This window comes from Lipotes vexillifer, unplaced genomic scaffold, assembly GCF_000442215.2.
Source record: "Lipotes vexillifer unplaced genomic scaffold, Lipotes_vexillifer_v1.1 scaffold155, whole genome shotgun sequence".
Taxonomy (NCBI): domain Eukaryota; kingdom Metazoa; phylum Chordata; class Mammalia; order Artiodactyla; family Lipotidae; genus Lipotes; species Lipotes vexillifer.
The window spans coordinates 1,178,606-1,194,996 of record NW_006779813.1 but is presented as its reverse complement, the minus strand read 5'-3'; positions in this window follow the sequence as shown (position 1 = coordinate 1,194,996).

Here is a 16,391-nt window from a genome sequence, read left to right as displayed (position 1 = left end):
AAAAAAAAAAAAAAAAAAAAAAAAAAAAGTACCTAGAGGTACAGGTGATGCCTTGGGAGATGTCAACTTCGTTTGAAAAGTGTCCATATTCAAACTGAAAAGCCTTCATTCTCTCAAATTGACAGACTCTGCTCTGTGATAGAAACATTAATTTCTTGGCAGATTTATACCTAGAACCAATCCGGTGAGCTCTGAGAACTAGATTTATTTCCCACCCACCAAGGATCCCCATCTTGAGCTGATAACTCTAGAGCTGACATGGGTCTGCTCTGGCTCCCTCCGCCCCACCTCCTACCCCCTGGGTGATGCAGGCAGCCCGGCAGCCCGGAATGTGTGAAACTCACTGTGGGAAGGGCGGGAGGCGGGGAGTGGCGTGGCCTGTCCCTGACTAGAGGGCAGCCCTGGCCGGGATGCTTAACTCTCAGAACCCCATTCACAGTGAGAAACCACAGTGGGACGATACATAAAGGAGAGTGAGAACTGAAGTAACCTCACAGTCAGTAAAAGCAGTTTATTTTACAGAGGAGGAAAATCAGACCCAGAAAAGTTCAGTGGTTTACTCAAGGTCACAAACAATTGGGGTTCAGGGCTGAAACTGGAAAGTGCTCTTTTCATTACAGCATTTCTAAGGTCTCTTTCAGCCTTTAAACCCTATGCTTCATAAAAACAGTTTATAAATAGAATGGGGGTGCTAGAAGTTTCTAAATAGCACCACACACCAAACACTGCTATTTATAAGAGAGAACTAATTGGAATTCATCAATCTCACAGTTCAGTCTCACATTAATTTTGTGCATTGGAGCGAAACTTGTATGGCAGATCATTTGAATGCAGGTCGGTCAATCAGATTGCGTCTTCAGATCTTCAAGAATGTTCAAGAGGTCTGTCAAAATCCTTTCATGCATGTGGGATTTTCACTGATGTTCCCTGCGACCCAGCAATTGGGTTGATTAAACATTTTCCTCAACGTGCCCCACTCCAACTCAAAAAGGAAAACAAACGTGGCGACAGCAGCCTTGCCCTAATCTCAGTATCTGGAAATTGTGAAAAGTAGCAACTGATGGCTCTCCTGGGTGAGGTGTTCCCTGAAAAAGGGCTTCCCTCAGGCCAAACCAAGGCAGGCTCCCGGGGCTGAGGTGAACTTGGAGTGTGTCTGACAAATGAACGGTGGGGGTCTACAGAGGAGCAGGCTGCGGGTGCATTCACCTGCCAGCTTCCACCTCCAGAGGGAATCACAGACCAAGACTCAGCTGTTGCTGGAAGCTGCCAGCTATAGAGCAGACGGTGAATCTTCCAGAGAGCAAGAGACAGGAAGGCAGAGAGGATACCCCTCTCCCTGACCCCATCTTTTTTTCTCTTACTCTTTTCTCTGTCTTTGTCCAATTTCCCCTCCTTCACTTTTCTTTGTCTTCATTCTTACTCTTCCTTCTCTGTTCCTCTTTCTCCTTCTTTTTACATTTTCCCCCTTTACCGTGTCTCTTCCCCCAATTCCTCTACTCCAACCCTGATCTATTACTGGATACATAGAAATGAAGTCACTTTCAATCAATATAAGTCAATAATTTCAATGCCTTAAAAAGACAAATTTTATGGTAATAAGTGGGCTCTGTTCTTTCCTCCAAAAAGGCTGCAGTGAGTACAAATGGTCATGGACTGGCCACCATGGAATCAGGGATCACCAGCCCAAAGAGGACACACCAAGCGCCAGAAAGGCAACACCATCTTGGTTCCCTGATTTCCTGGATGGCCAAGCATCAAAATCTTCAAAAGTTAATAATATGGATTCTTTGCTCCATTTCTTAACTGAGATGGTAAACTGGACATACATAGGAACTACCCCTTCTACTCCCACCGTATAGATCGGGTAGAAATACTGGATAAGACATATATATTCATATATACATACATATACATATATATATATATATAATTTGCTATATAACATATCTATATGCTGTATAATACAGCCAGATTCAAAAGAAAGAAATAAAATCTTGAGGATAAGATGTCTAAGGACAAAGCTGTGAGAAGGTGTTTGAGCCCGGTAGCCCTCATGTGTTTTGGGAGGAGCTATGTGTCTCAGAACTGTTGCTCTAGAGTTTTAACCTCAAGCCCCTACTCAGCAGGTGGTTGGAACTGCGTAAAGCCAAGAGCGAAAAAGCCAAGTGCCATCCCTGAATGAGTGACCAGAAAATTCTACCCCAAAGTTATAAAGCTGGTAGCATTTCTTCCAATCACCTTTGAGGCTGATCAAACCATAACTCTAATAATGGGCCCTCCCTGAAAGTTTTAATCTATGCAAATGACAGAACCAGAAGAATCTTGCAGTGAAACCTGCTTTAATTCTGTATTTTGCATCTCATGTCAGCAAATAAGCAGTTATCACAGAAATAGGCCATTGATATCTACAGCCAAATCTTTGGAATGCCTGATATCAATCATTCTTTTATTTGCCCAAATCCTGTACCAGACACAGGTCAGATGTATCCAACAGGCACCCGTTACTGGGTTTTATGGATGTTAATTAACAGCTTCATTGTTGGCAGGCCATTTAGAGACACTCAGCTGGAAAGACGGGCTGCTCCACTGAAGCTGTGGATGTATCTGGCCTCCCATGGAGGCTGTAAGTCTTAATGGAGTGGCAGCATGGTAGGGTGACTCAGGCCTATGTCAATTTTGCAGCATGCCTGTGAACAGCTGTCTCCTGTCCTGCTCTTATTTTGATTCTAACCCTTTCCATCCGCCTGGGAGGGTCAGCTTCCAAATACTAACCTAAGGAAGTGGTGGTCGCCACTTACCATCCAGGTCACCGAAATATGAATTTACAACAGGCTTTTCCATGCCCTCGGGTAGTAATACCTACATGTGTGTAGAATTTTATAAGTTTACAAAATACTTTCACAGGATAACCCAGTTCCTCTGAGATAGAACACGGGGTCCTGGTTTCTAACCACAAGTGAGAAAAAGAGGTCAAGGAGGTTTGGTGACCTGCTCACTGACGAGCTGGGCTTGGGTCCAGGTTTCTGGTTCACCTCACCAGTGCCCAGGTGGCTTTTCCTTCCAAGGACCATGACCTTCTATTATCCCTCTCTTGACACATTGACTTTAGCTATCCCATACTTTTTTTTCTTATTGTGGTAAAATACACGACATAAAATTTACCATTTTATCCATTTTTAAGTGTACAGTGTAGTGATATCAACTACATTTGTCTTGTTGCGCAAACATCAGTACCATCTACCTCCGGAACTTTTTTCTCATCCCAAACGGAAACTCCATACCCATTAAACAATACCTCGCCAATTCCTGGTAACCACTGTTCTACTTTCTGTCTTTTTTTGTTTGGCCTCGCCATGCGGCATGCGGGGTCTTAGTTCCCCCACCAGGGATCAGACCCGTGCCCCCTGCAATGGAAGCGTGGAGTCTTAACCGCTGGACCACCAGGGCAGTCCCACCACTGTTCTACTTTCTGTCTCTATGAATTTGATTACTCTAGGTACCTCATATAAGTGAAAGCCTACACTATGTGCCCTTTTGCATCTGGCTTATTTCAATTTGCATCATGTTTTCAAGGTTCATCCATACAGTAGCAACCATCAGAATTTCATCATTTTTAACGCTCAATAATATTGCATTGTATGTATACACCACATTTTGTTTATTTATTTGTCTGTTGAAGGTGCCCTGAACTCTCATCTCCTTCTTTGGGAAATAACACTTCCATTATTTTTTAAGAAATTAGCTCTGCCCATTGGATAACGTCTGGTGGAAGTATTGATTACGATGTTCTGGGCTGAAAGCAACCCAAGAAGCTGCTCTCTCCTAGAATTTGAAACCCAAGCAACATGATAAAAAGAATAAAAATGGAATAGGCTTTAAAAACACAGCCATAACCAGGTAAGACTGAATAGTAGTTCTGGCTACATAGAGATGTGCCAGTTTTTATTAATTCCCAAGCCTGGTCTTCTAGCCTTCCCTTTGATTATGTGAATTACACCACAGCCAATAGTAGATTCTGTTGCTGGAAACCAAAGAACTCTAACATTCTTCAAAACCGAATGAGAGGTACCTCACTTCTACAGCCTCCATTCTAGTTATGGGCATGACCTATGGTCATCTTAAAGGATGTATTCAATGTTCATTTTTATATTATTTATCTACGTACATATGGGTGGACAGGGTACAGAGTGCAGGGGGTAGGGAGAAGGAAAAATAAAATTTGTTGGCATCTATTTGCCCTATAAGTGAACTTGAATTTCCTTAAAGAAACTACTTATCTTCACTTTTGCTTATTTTTAGGTCAAACCTGGGCCTGATGTATAAGGACTTACTTAATTGTCAGTACTCAGCATCTTTATAGCTTCATCCAATCTGGCCTCCCCAAATTCATTGGGAGTCTTTGAAATGTGTTTACAGAATAAGCTACTTTCATAAAGCTCTCTACAGTACCGAATACCAACAGTCATGCTCCTGTTTTCACCTACAAAAATAAGCCCCATTTCTCTCAAAATACTCATGCATTCAACCAATAATTAGTAAACACCTGAAATATACCAGGAATGAGTCTAGGTTCTAGGGACCCATTAGCCAACAGGACGGACAGGCTCTCTTCCTTTCTATCGTAATGTCTGCCCTTCTGCTCTCTGTCCTCATGAAGTTGTTTTCTAGTGGGAGAGACCCAAGGTAATTAAATAATCAGGCAAACTATGTAAAATTCTACCTCAACTTGGAAGGAAGATGTTGCCCAGCCAGGGATGCAGAAAAGGCTTCCCTGAGAAACGGTGATTGAAATGAGTTTTACAAGCTAAGTAGAATAGGTAGGAGTGACTGAAGCGGATGGTGGGAGCCTGAGGGGGGAAGGGTTTGACAGAAGAACAAACAGCACAGGCAACTGTTCTATGGTTGAAGATGGCCTGGCACCTCTGTCCCATGAAATTTTAATCCTTCCATTCTTATTTCACCTAATAGTTTTCAAGTGGATTTTCTTTTGTAAGTACTGTATCTGATGTTGAGCTCACAATAGCTCTGTTAAACCGAGAAGGATCCGGTCTGGGCTCGGTCCCAGCTTCTGCAGCTGTTTCTCACTCCACCTCCTCCCATCTTCCACACACACCATCCACTTGAACTTCATACACAGGCTCATCAGCCCTGCCAGACTGAGCATCCCCTGGGCTTGGAAACAAGGGATCAAAGGAGCTTCAGGCTCAAGTCAATATGAAGTCTGGTCTAACCCTGACCTTGCACCTTCGTTCTCATAACCAAGTCCCTAAGATAAGACTATTTTACCTGTAAGACTAGTGACAGCTCCCCGCTGGGTAACCGTCCTGTTGTTGGCATTACTGTCTAGCACTGGAGTTCTGTCTTGCTTTTTCCTACCTCCCTTCTGGGAGTCAGAACCCCACCCCTGAATTCCAGCAGAGCCTTCTGTCTACAACCACATCTCCTGAGACCAGCCCTGCTTGCCAGAGTTTGGGAACCTCTGCTGCTCTTCCTTTCTATCGTAATGTCTGCCCTTCTGCTTCCAGCTGTTTGCAGTGACTGCTCCCTGGTGGTCATTGCCTCAATGGTTCTCTCGCTTCCTGCCCCAGCTCTGCAGGGCAGGCCCTCCAGCACCTGCCCCACTTTGCTGGGGACATCCAGTGCAGGGTCCTAGCTCTTTCTAGACTTCTACAGCTAACCAGGCCGTGCCCCAGCCATACCAGACCCTGCGTTGAACGATACAGCAAAACCACCTGCTCTTACCTTACTAGTCCAAGCTCTTCTCACTCCATTCAAGTCCTATCTCCAGTAAATAAAACTATGTTAACTGGGATTTGTGAACTCCATTTCAGATGTAAAAAGTAATTCATGATCAGAGAGGCATTTTCTTTTCATTACTTGAGGAGCACCGTCCTCCTCGGCGTGTACTTCCTCGGCTGGTCAAGAAACATTCATAATGAAGCCATTTTCAGCCCAATGAAACTCACACTGTCTACAGATTGACAGAGACCATGAGCCATAAACCAAGTGGCCAGGATCCATGATGCTTAGATCAGGATATACAAATAGATCTGACGAAATCTCACTCACTTCCCCTCCCAGAGGTCCTCCAGGATTCTTGTGGGGAAAGGCTACACGTGGCTGCAGGGGTCACCTAGCTCTCCCACGCCAGGGCTCTCCCACCCCAGGGCCCTCAAGACAGCAGAGAAATGAAAAGCATCAACTCTTCCCAATACAGAGCAGCTCTGTGCAGGGAAACAGCCAGCCCCAAAGGAGCCCATATTTCCCCAGCCACCTTCCATCCCTGTACCAGGAGGGTATTTCAGTGCACATCAGCTCATGTGCCAGGTCAGTGCCAAGGACGACTAGCCAGGCTGGACATTTTTTCTGTTCCTTCTCTTTGGCACAATTTGAAGCTAAGACGAGTGTCTCCTCATCTGTCCCCATTCCCTGCCACAGACCAAAACAAAACCACTCAGCCATTTCCTTAAAAACTGCACAGGTTGCAGAGAGGCTGCTCTCAAAAACTGCACCAGGGAACATTAGTTGTCATGCAACCTCACACGCTGTCTCAAGAATCTGTAACCTACTACAAATCCCCATAATCTCAACGCTTCATCTTACTTACCAATACTCAGTGACAGAAATGCGTGTACAGGTTGCAGGGGAGCCCGTGATACAAGCTCTGAGCACAGGCTGTTCTGACCGTATCTGAGAAATACCTAAGGGTGGAGAATGTTTGATGAGGCAGATATTAAAAAAAAAAAAAAAAAAGTTCCAGAGACCAGCACACAAATAAAATTACTCTATAAAACATACCAAAAATAAAAAAAGGAAAAGAACAAGGTGTTCCACCTCCCCACTCCCAGGTGAGGTGCCCACACAGGCATCACACACACCGAGGCAGTTGCTACTGCAGGCCCTCTGTCTGGTTCTACAGAGAAGGTTTAATAACGTTTGTAAAAGGAGTCATCCCGACCTCCTCAGCTTTGGTGAGCTTATGTCACCAGGATGGGAAAACAAACAATTATTATCCTGTTGCTTTTGTTGGCTGCCCGGCTTGCAGGATCTCAGTTCCTCAACCAAGGATTGAACCCCGGGCGGCAGGGAAAGGCCGGAATCCTAACCTCTAGGCCACCAGGGAACTCCCAAATAAATTATGTCCCAACACAGTGAAGCTCTGAAAGCAAATGCAGCTGAGTGCTGTGGTCTCAGGTCTCCCACCACAGTTAGGAAATGCAATTCATTAATGTCATTGCCACTGAGGAGGATTTGAGGTTGGGGATAACTAGTTCAACTCCGGATTCTATTTTTCCCATTACCTTGAAGTCATTTGCCAGTCACTTCAGCACTGCCCAGACCTTGGTAAATGAACCCCCTCTGAGCCCGCCATGGGTCAGGCGGCCTCTCAGTATTTTCCATCCACCGTAAGGCAGAGCGAGCCAAGTGGGACTCAATGACTGAATAAGGTCAAATAGGATTGAGGCACGGTGTGCCCTTAAATCTGGCCAGGTCCAATATGTACATCATTTCACAACTCCAACAGAGGGAGGTGGGTATAGAAATATTTGCATTTTAAAATCCCGTGCTAACATCTTTAGGGTAAACCCTGCTAGAGCAATGTAACAGTTTGCAAACTTAGGCTTCAAAGGATTTGAGAAGTTGTTAAAAGAAAGGAAGTTTTTCTTACAAAACATGCGTTTTTAGGGATGCGATTATTTAATTCAGGAAATCTCCATTCAGTTAAAAAAATCAGGTCAAAAATAAATGTCCAAATGGGGGAAATTCCACACCATAAAATAAACATCGAACAGGCCAAGCAAAGTTTAACGGGAGATTAGAAATTCCTGGAGGAAAGCAAATGAGGATGTGAAAAATCATCGTGAACCAAATAGCTCCCTAGAAGACAGTGAGTGTCCCCAGATTAAACAGAGCAGGACCAGAGCAGGACCAGAATGCATTGCTTCAGTTAACTTACCTCAGAGGACCTGGCTTCTTTTAAGGAAACTCACACTGAACACAATTCACGCACAGTTACCTCAGCCTGGGCAAAGGGATAAAAGAGATGTCTGTTTAGAAACGCTCCTCTTTTGCAAGAGCCACTAAATTCACCAATTCCTGAAGAATGGAATCATCCTCTAGAAAAGAGTAACAAGATCACAATAACGTTTTACTAAAACTGTCTCCATGCTCATAAATGCATTTCCTTTTCTAGCATTTCAGTATCCCACCTGTTAACTAAACCCTGTGCTCTTCCAGACTTTCCTGACCATTTCCCATGAGGAAAGTACCACCTTATGATAATTTCCACCTTGCTTTGTATTTTATTTACTTACATGAGGCTGCGTTTTAATTTTTAATTGTAATTTAAAATTTTTAATTTTAATTAAATTAATTAATTGTAATTAATTATTTAATTTTGTTTTTATTCTTTAGTCATCTTTTTTCATTCTCCCTCACTTAAAAGCTCTGTAAAGCAGAAGACTCCGAATCTGGTCTTCTTTTTCTGTTTCATTGTATGACCCTACAAATACAAAGGGCGTTCAAAACATTCTCATTGAATATTGAAAATATAACATACTAAAAATCAAACCCTTGATGAAATCTCTGTTTCAAGTTATTACTGAAAAGATTCGTTTCAGATACAAAATCTTGAGAAAACTATGAAAAATGTCCACTTCCATTTCACACTCATGACCTTGACTTCCTGTCCACTTTACCATAACAGACTAGTAGTTAGACTTGGTGAAGTCCTTGTGGGTTAGTTCAACTCCTTTTTTCATAGAACTTCTTCAAATGATGATTCTACCCACTGGAACTCACCTTTTTCATTTCTGTCCTCGAATAAGCCTGGAACCCAGAAATACAGAATCCGTACTAGTCCTTGCATTTTCTCCTTGTTCATATGCAGCTCTCTGAGTACACAGGGCCTTGAAAACCCTATGTTTAAAAATCCCAATTACTCACAGCATCCACATCACTTGCCCTCCAGCTGGGCACGTTTTTCTCTCAGAATATTCTCATCCAAGTGTAACATCTAAATATTGTTTCGCTTAGACTGTAAATGGGCATTGTTTTCTTTAAGAGATGGGAAATATATAAAATAAAGGGGATCAGTATATGCCACCCCAAAGTATACCATTATGGTATAAGGATTATTTTGAACTGAAAGCAAAATACCTACCAAAAAACGGCATAAATTCCCCTTGTGCAGGTGTCCCCCACCCTCTCTCACACCAGAAAGAGAACAACCTTTATCACCAGAGATGGAGGCATCACCTAGGTGAGTCTGCATAAACAAATCTTACTAAATAAGCCTTATCTAGCATTAGTTGCCCCCAGATACTTACCTTCCCACAATTTACCATCCCTAGAAGCCCTAACCCTCTTTCCTTCACTTAGTCCCTTCTCCACAATTTATTGCCCTTTGTTAAAATGGCATATAAGCCCTTCCCCCCAGGTACAACTGCTTTTGGCGGGGGGGCTTTCTTTCTTTTCTCTGGAGCCCCCATACACATAAAATTAAAAATAAACTTGTTACCTTTTTTCTTGTTCATCTGTCTTTTGTTAGTTTAATTTACAGGCCCCAGGGACAAACCTAAGGAGACAGAGGAAAAGTTTTTTCTATACTACAGCCATAAGATGAATATTTTTGTTTCTCGGGCATGGATGTAATTCAGAACTTTACATATTCCATGATAACGGAACTATCACAGGAATAAAGAGGGGAAAAGGCAAGAAAACGGCATCAGGGTTTTAGGCACTGAAAGTAGAAGTTGTGAATGACACGTCCAAGCTCTGGCCCCAGGGACTTTTCTGGCCCATGATGTCACCTCCTCATTAAATGGCCAGATCATCCCACTAGAAGGCTTCATTTTATAAGGTTTGAATTCATTGCTTTAGTGAGTTTAATCTGAAACACTTAAGTCAATACATATCTGATTTCAAATTCCCACAAAAATGTTAGTTCATGCTGCCAATTTGACTTTTTTTATTAGATTGATTTGTTAGTACCTACTCTCTCTTAAGTTTTCGAGTACAAGGTGTTTCTTCCTCCTTCAGATCCCAGACATACACGTTGGAGAGCATTACAGAAATTCTATGAGTCATTCTGGGAGACCTAAGGCACTGGTGACACAACCACTGCCTTTCAGCCACACAGTGGAACCAAGGCCCTTGAAGAGTGGTGGTCAAGGGGTGACTTTTAATGAACTCTGAATACAATGCACTTGAACAAGGCCTGGGCCAGGCCACACCTCCTGAGTGGTCTGAGGGCTCTGGCTCCACTCCCCACCACATGGGCCACCAACCTTTTGCCAAGAACAAGCACCTGGCATCAGACTGTCTGATGGGCCAGGATGCCTGGCTTCTGTATTCTTGTTTGTGGGATGAATGCACCTACCCAGAAAGAAGTAAAGACTAGCCTAATTAGTACGACTTGGTTTCAGTCTCAACGTAAATAGTATGTTATTTCTCCAGAACACAAGACAGTTCATACAGTCATATAGTGATTTTTATCTTTATTAAATTTAGTACAGGAAACTTGTATTCAGTCTCCACTCTGTCAAAGGCACCAGGGACTTCCCTGGCAGTCCAGTGGTTAAGACTCCGTGCTTCCACTGCAGGGGTCTGGGAACTAAGATCCCGCATGCCCCGCGCCAAAAAAAAAAAAAAAAAAAAAAAAAAAATCCTGGCATGCATCTAATGTAAAAAATAATCCCTGCCTTCTAGGAGTTTGCAGTCTGTGGAGAATAGAAGAGTGTTGAAATTCATCTCCAGAGCACTGCGCGGGAAGCATAGGGATGACACTTCTGTATGTTTCAAAATATACAAATGATGACAAAAGGGAAAACAGGACTGGGCCACCTTCAGATCCTTCAGAGCTTGAAAATTAAGTGTTGCTTTCTCTATGGTTGACCTCCAAAGCAATCAAAATAGGATATACAAATCTATCTATTGCTGCCAAGGTTTAAATCATTTTTCCAAAAGGGGTTGGTGAAGACAGAAGGAGATTTCTTCTATGATGAAGGAGAGGTGAATGACAGGGAGAGTCTGAAGTAATTACAGCATTTATTTATGTTTCTGGAGCTATCTGGGTTCTTGTGATAGATAGCAAAGCAAAATGAACAGTCAAAAGGCAGAAATAGCAAAGCTCATGTTATCATGCCACGGGATGTCATATTCTTTCTATAAACAATATAGTGCAAAGGTTCACGGAGAGTGAGAAGTCTGGCCTGGAGCAATGCTTTCAGTACTCATCATTTTTGACAGTTACAAGAAATCAAGGGAAGGGATTTTCTTGTCTAATTATTTCTAACCTTAAAGTTCAGGGAGTTAGTCTTTCTCAAGATTAGGATGCGCTGTGAACATCCTGAGGAAAGGGTGCAGTACATTCCTTGTGACCACCGTCCAGGAGCTGTGAACTCTCTCCCTTTATTTAGGTTAACAGAGGAAGGGCAGGAGAGGAGAGGGCGGTCACAGCTCGGAGCAAGTGCTCCATAAGCGCTTTAATGTCACTGCCGCAGGGAACAGGGCAATATCCATCCTGATGATGGAACACAGTCTGACCACAGACCACTAACTCAGCCCAAGTCCCAGCCAGGTGTCATGGAATCCCAGGGTGTTATAAATAACCCCTTGGAACTGCTTTCTGGTGATTTATTACTACTTAGTAGGAGAGTGCATTTCGCCCAAGATACCTGAACTGAATGCAAAAAGGACTCCAGAAGCAGGTATTCTGCTCAACTTTAAATATCAGAGAAATAGCTCAAAAATCCCCCTGAAGAGATAAATATGCTGATCTCCAAGTTTTTACCCATCCTGATGATTCTTACACGCTCTGATTTCTCAAGGATGTTGCATGAAAATCAGATTTCTCCTGTTTAGAAATTTGTGCGCCCCTGCTGCTTATTTCCCAGAGGGAGACCTTGTGATCTGATGTGTGGACCCCTTGATGAGATGCTGCATGCTACGGAGAGAGCGTGTGATGCCTGTGCGGGAATCTGCTTCCACACTGGCAACCGGCACCTGGTGAGCTCGTGCTGTCACAGAAGTTACTCCCCACCCTCAACCCTACAACTCATCTGTCCCCGACAGGGGCACCAGCCCCTTAGAGTCCAGAAAGGTCATTATTTCTGAGATTGAAACATTCAAATGAAGTATTTCTTTTACATAAAAACTCAAACTGTAATTAAGAACCTTCCCCCAACCCCCCCATATCTTATCCTCAGTGGAGATGGAGGCCAGCTGCTTCCTATCTGTGGGAGGAATACCAACACATTTACCAGAATTTGTAATTATTTCCATTGTCCTCAGAATACCTCTACCTCTTTGATACTTGTGTATTTCTGTACATCCAGTTCCAATGAGAGGCTCTATTTGCTGTAAGATCTTTGGCAAGTCAGTTAATGCCTTTGTGCTTCAGCTGTCCATTTGGGAGTGGGAGAGAGCTGTACAGGGTGATCTCAAGATCCCTGGAGACTCTACCTGGTTATGATTCAGTGACTCCACCAGTCCTTACTATTCCAAGGAGTATTTTTCAAAGTTTTGTTAGAAACTGTTGAGTCACACTGGAATGGCAATTATCTGAGATTGGAGTACAATGGTATCTCCTGAAATAAAGACTGGACTAAGGAATGTGGATGAGAAATGCAATGAGGCGTGGGATGCGAAAGCTTAATCATAGCATGAAGAGGGCATATCCTGGGCCAACAGACAAGATTAGGCAAATTCCAGACGCTTGATGAATGGCCGGCTGCAATCAGAAATATGACTCTTCCCAGAAGAGCTACCTAGCATTTGTTTGGCAGAAGCCTCAGAGTAATGACGCCAGTGGTTTGCCCAGGCCCTGGGTGAGTCAGTACTGACTGCAGCGCTGACAAGTGTGGCAACAGAGACTGACAACGTGAACGCTTGGGACCGTTAGACTAATGAACACCGGGACATGTTACAGAAGGCTTGCTTTAGATATGCGTGAGCAAAATGTCTTCCTAAAAGTACACCTGGAAACGCTCATCTGCAAAGCCTGAAGTGAGGGGCTCATCACTGGGACAGCTTGGGGTGGATCAACCCACTGTTAATGGCAGTGACAGGAAGCTGCAAGCAGCTCCAAGAAAAGGACACCAGAAATTGCCAGGAGCTAAGCAAATCCAAAGCAAAGAAGGACCACAGATTTTGAAGATTTCTTTTAAAAGTCTGGGCTCAGGCTTAGGGGAATATCCATTACAGACATCCAGAAGCACCTCTCACCCTCCCTGCGTGGGCAGGAGGGAAAGAACAGGTGAGGTGGGAGGAGGGGTCTCCTGGGTCTGCCTCTCTAGAACCTCCTGCTGGGCAGATCTGCAGCACTCGGGGTGCTGGAGGACATCTTCCAAGGTTAATTTAGGTAAGTTTCCAAAATAGTTTGACTTTAAAAACTGAAAACCAGTAACAGGTATTCAGATATTCAAAATATATAAATATTAACTGCAGCATCAAGTAGTATGTAAGGCCCATAAAGATGGGAATGTGATTTTATGCTATCAAAAATATCCACGCCCCCAAAAATGATGGAAAAATGGATTCTTTTTACTTACACCCCTTCTATTTTTCCAAGTCATGTCACATTTCAGTTTGCTTTGTCTTATCATGATATCTGAATAGTTTTTATTTCCTTTATTCTAGTGGATGGAACAGCCATACATGTACCTTCTTACAGATCTAAGATCTTCCAGATTATTAAACATGTTCTTCAATCACTACTTCCTGTCTCCCTTGTTCTAATTTGGGCCAATTGCCTTCTAGGCCTGATTAACAGCTGGTAACTGCAAACATCTTTTCATTTTATTCCTCAGTTCTGTTCGTTGGATTCAGTTTTCCTTTTCCTGCACTACGTCCCCAAGTCATTCCAGGAAGAGTACATAGGACAAACTTTCTCAGTCATTGGATATCTTGTTTTGTCTTAATTCTTGAGTAACAGTTTGCTGGCTATAATTGCTGGCAGAAGTTCAAAATAATTTTTCCTGAGAATTTTGAAGTCTTGCTCCACTGTCTTCTAGCATCAATATTATTAATCTTCTGGGTTTTTGTGTTTTTTGTTTTTTTGTAGGTATCCTGGTAATTCTCTCTGAAAGCTTTATACTAGGAATTTCAAAATTTCAACAGAATAGTTCTTGGCACGTGGTGGATATTTTCCATCTGAAAGTCATTTTTTAGGTCAGGAAAGTTATGTTTTCTAATTTATTTGAGTATTCATTTTTGTTCTCTGATCTTGGATTAGTTACATATGAATAGATTTCTAGATCTATCCTCCATCCCAACTTTTGGATACTTTCCTTTTCTGTCATTCTCTACATTCTGAGCTATTTTCTCAACTTTATCTTCCAGATTACTGATTTAGTTTTCAGCCATACCAATGGTTCAATTCTCCTGATTTTTAAAATGTATTTGGGGAATTTTTAATTTGTCATGGCTTCTTTCATGTTCCCTGCCTGCTCCTTTTTCTTTTTCTTTTTCTTTTTCTTTTTCTTTTTCTTTTTTTTTTTGCGGTAGGCGGGCCTCTCGCTGTTGCGGCCTCTCCCGTTGCGGAGCACAGGCTCCGGACGCACAGGCTCAGCGGCCATGACTCACGGGCCCAGCCGCTCTGCGGCATGTGGGATCTTCCCGGACCGGGGCACGAACCCGTGTCCACAGCATTGGCAGGCGGACTCTCAACCACTGTGCCACCAAGGAAGCCCTGCCTGCTCCTTTTTCAGAGTAGCCTCTTCTTTTGTGGGAACCCACTATTGCCTCAAACCTCTCTGAAGATGCTAGTTCACTTTTTCTTGTCTTCTTTCTTTCATCTGTTTCTCCTGTGGTCAGTCGCTCTTTCACACATCTTGACATTTCTCTTTTACCAAATATTTGATGATCCTTGATTGGTCAGTAATATTTTTTTTAATAAGAAAGCATGTTGGTTGGTTATCATAGGTAGTTGGCAGAGTTATTCTTTGCGGTTTGGAAAAGCAGTTTACCCATAAGACCCATCACTGAGTGGGGGACTAACTGTACAGTTCCATGTGTGAGAGGGTCAGAGACAGGCTTCTTTCTAGGGTATTCGGACAGTTCAGCTTGTATCCTCGTAACTTTCGAAGTGAGGCGGACTTTATCACAGATGGTGACACTCTTCGGTGGATCTCACCCTTAGGTGGAGTTGCCTTTCCTTCCGCCTCCTCTGAGTTGCATGCGAAGGGCCCGAGTTATCTCCCGCTTTGTGCCAACAGCCATACAGGAGGCCTTCCCCAGGAAGCTCTTCTACTCTGGTTTTTGAGCACTTCCTTTTTCTCTAGGAGGGGCAGATGCTGCAGCCAGCTGCTCCAAGGACCTGGGGAGTGGGGAGACACCTGCACCCGTGTTGCACAAAGTGTCTTCTAAGTCCTTCCATGCTGAAAGTGTAATCAGGTCCCACCCCAGACCTACTGAATCTGAGTCTGCATTTTAACAAGAGTCCTCAGTGAATCAGAAGCACATCAAAATCTGAGAAGTGCTGCTCTGCAAGGTCCTTGTTGCTGCCCTTCAGCTCCTGCTCTCCATCCCTGCTGCCTGAGCCCAGGCCCTTGGAGGCTGGTGTGGCTCCACCTCTGCTCAGCACTCTGCTGGGCATGCTCCAGGTTGTCTTTCACATCAGCCTCTCTCCCTTTGGTATATAAGTATTTCCTACTTAGGAAATAGTATAGTAAATGCCCAAGTGCCCATCATCCAGCTTAGAAATAAAATGTTACAAATATACTTGAAACCCTTGTGACCATCTCTCCTGATTCTCTTTACTTCAGTTCTGAGCACAGCCCCATGGCCACAGAGGTACCACTCTGGTGGGAGTCTGTAGTGGGGTAGGCACAGACCCAAATGGCACCCTTAGCTGATGTGGGGCCTGAGACAGTATGAGATGGCCAGGGACGGGTAAGGTCTTAGGACTAAACTCACCCACTTGGTTGGGATAGAACAGATGAGGAAAAATCTAACTGGGGCGCTAAGACACTGTAGCCAATGGTTTGAACTGAGAACTAAGGCAGTGGTGAGTTGAGGGAGAGCAGCATTTGCTCAAATCTGCATCCATGAGACTGACACGTGAGCCCACAGGAGTTTGTAGAGACCCAAAGAGACACAGATACAGGGAAATGGCATCCAGAATGTGTCAGTAGGAAGCAGGCGCCTTCACAAGGTGGGATCCAGAGCCCAGGAAAGAAGTGACAAGAGCAGGGCTGACTCCAAATCCTAGAGAGAGTAGTCTCCTGGACAGAAAACCAGTATGGTGGGAGATGGGTATTCAGGCACTGGGAGCTAAGAGGTTCAGTTGCCAGAATTTGGAATCAAAATAGGGCTTAGGTCTTAGAAATAAGGATGAGCTTGGATCAGACCAACTCCAAGAGTGAAGATGCAAATTCTTACACTGGAGC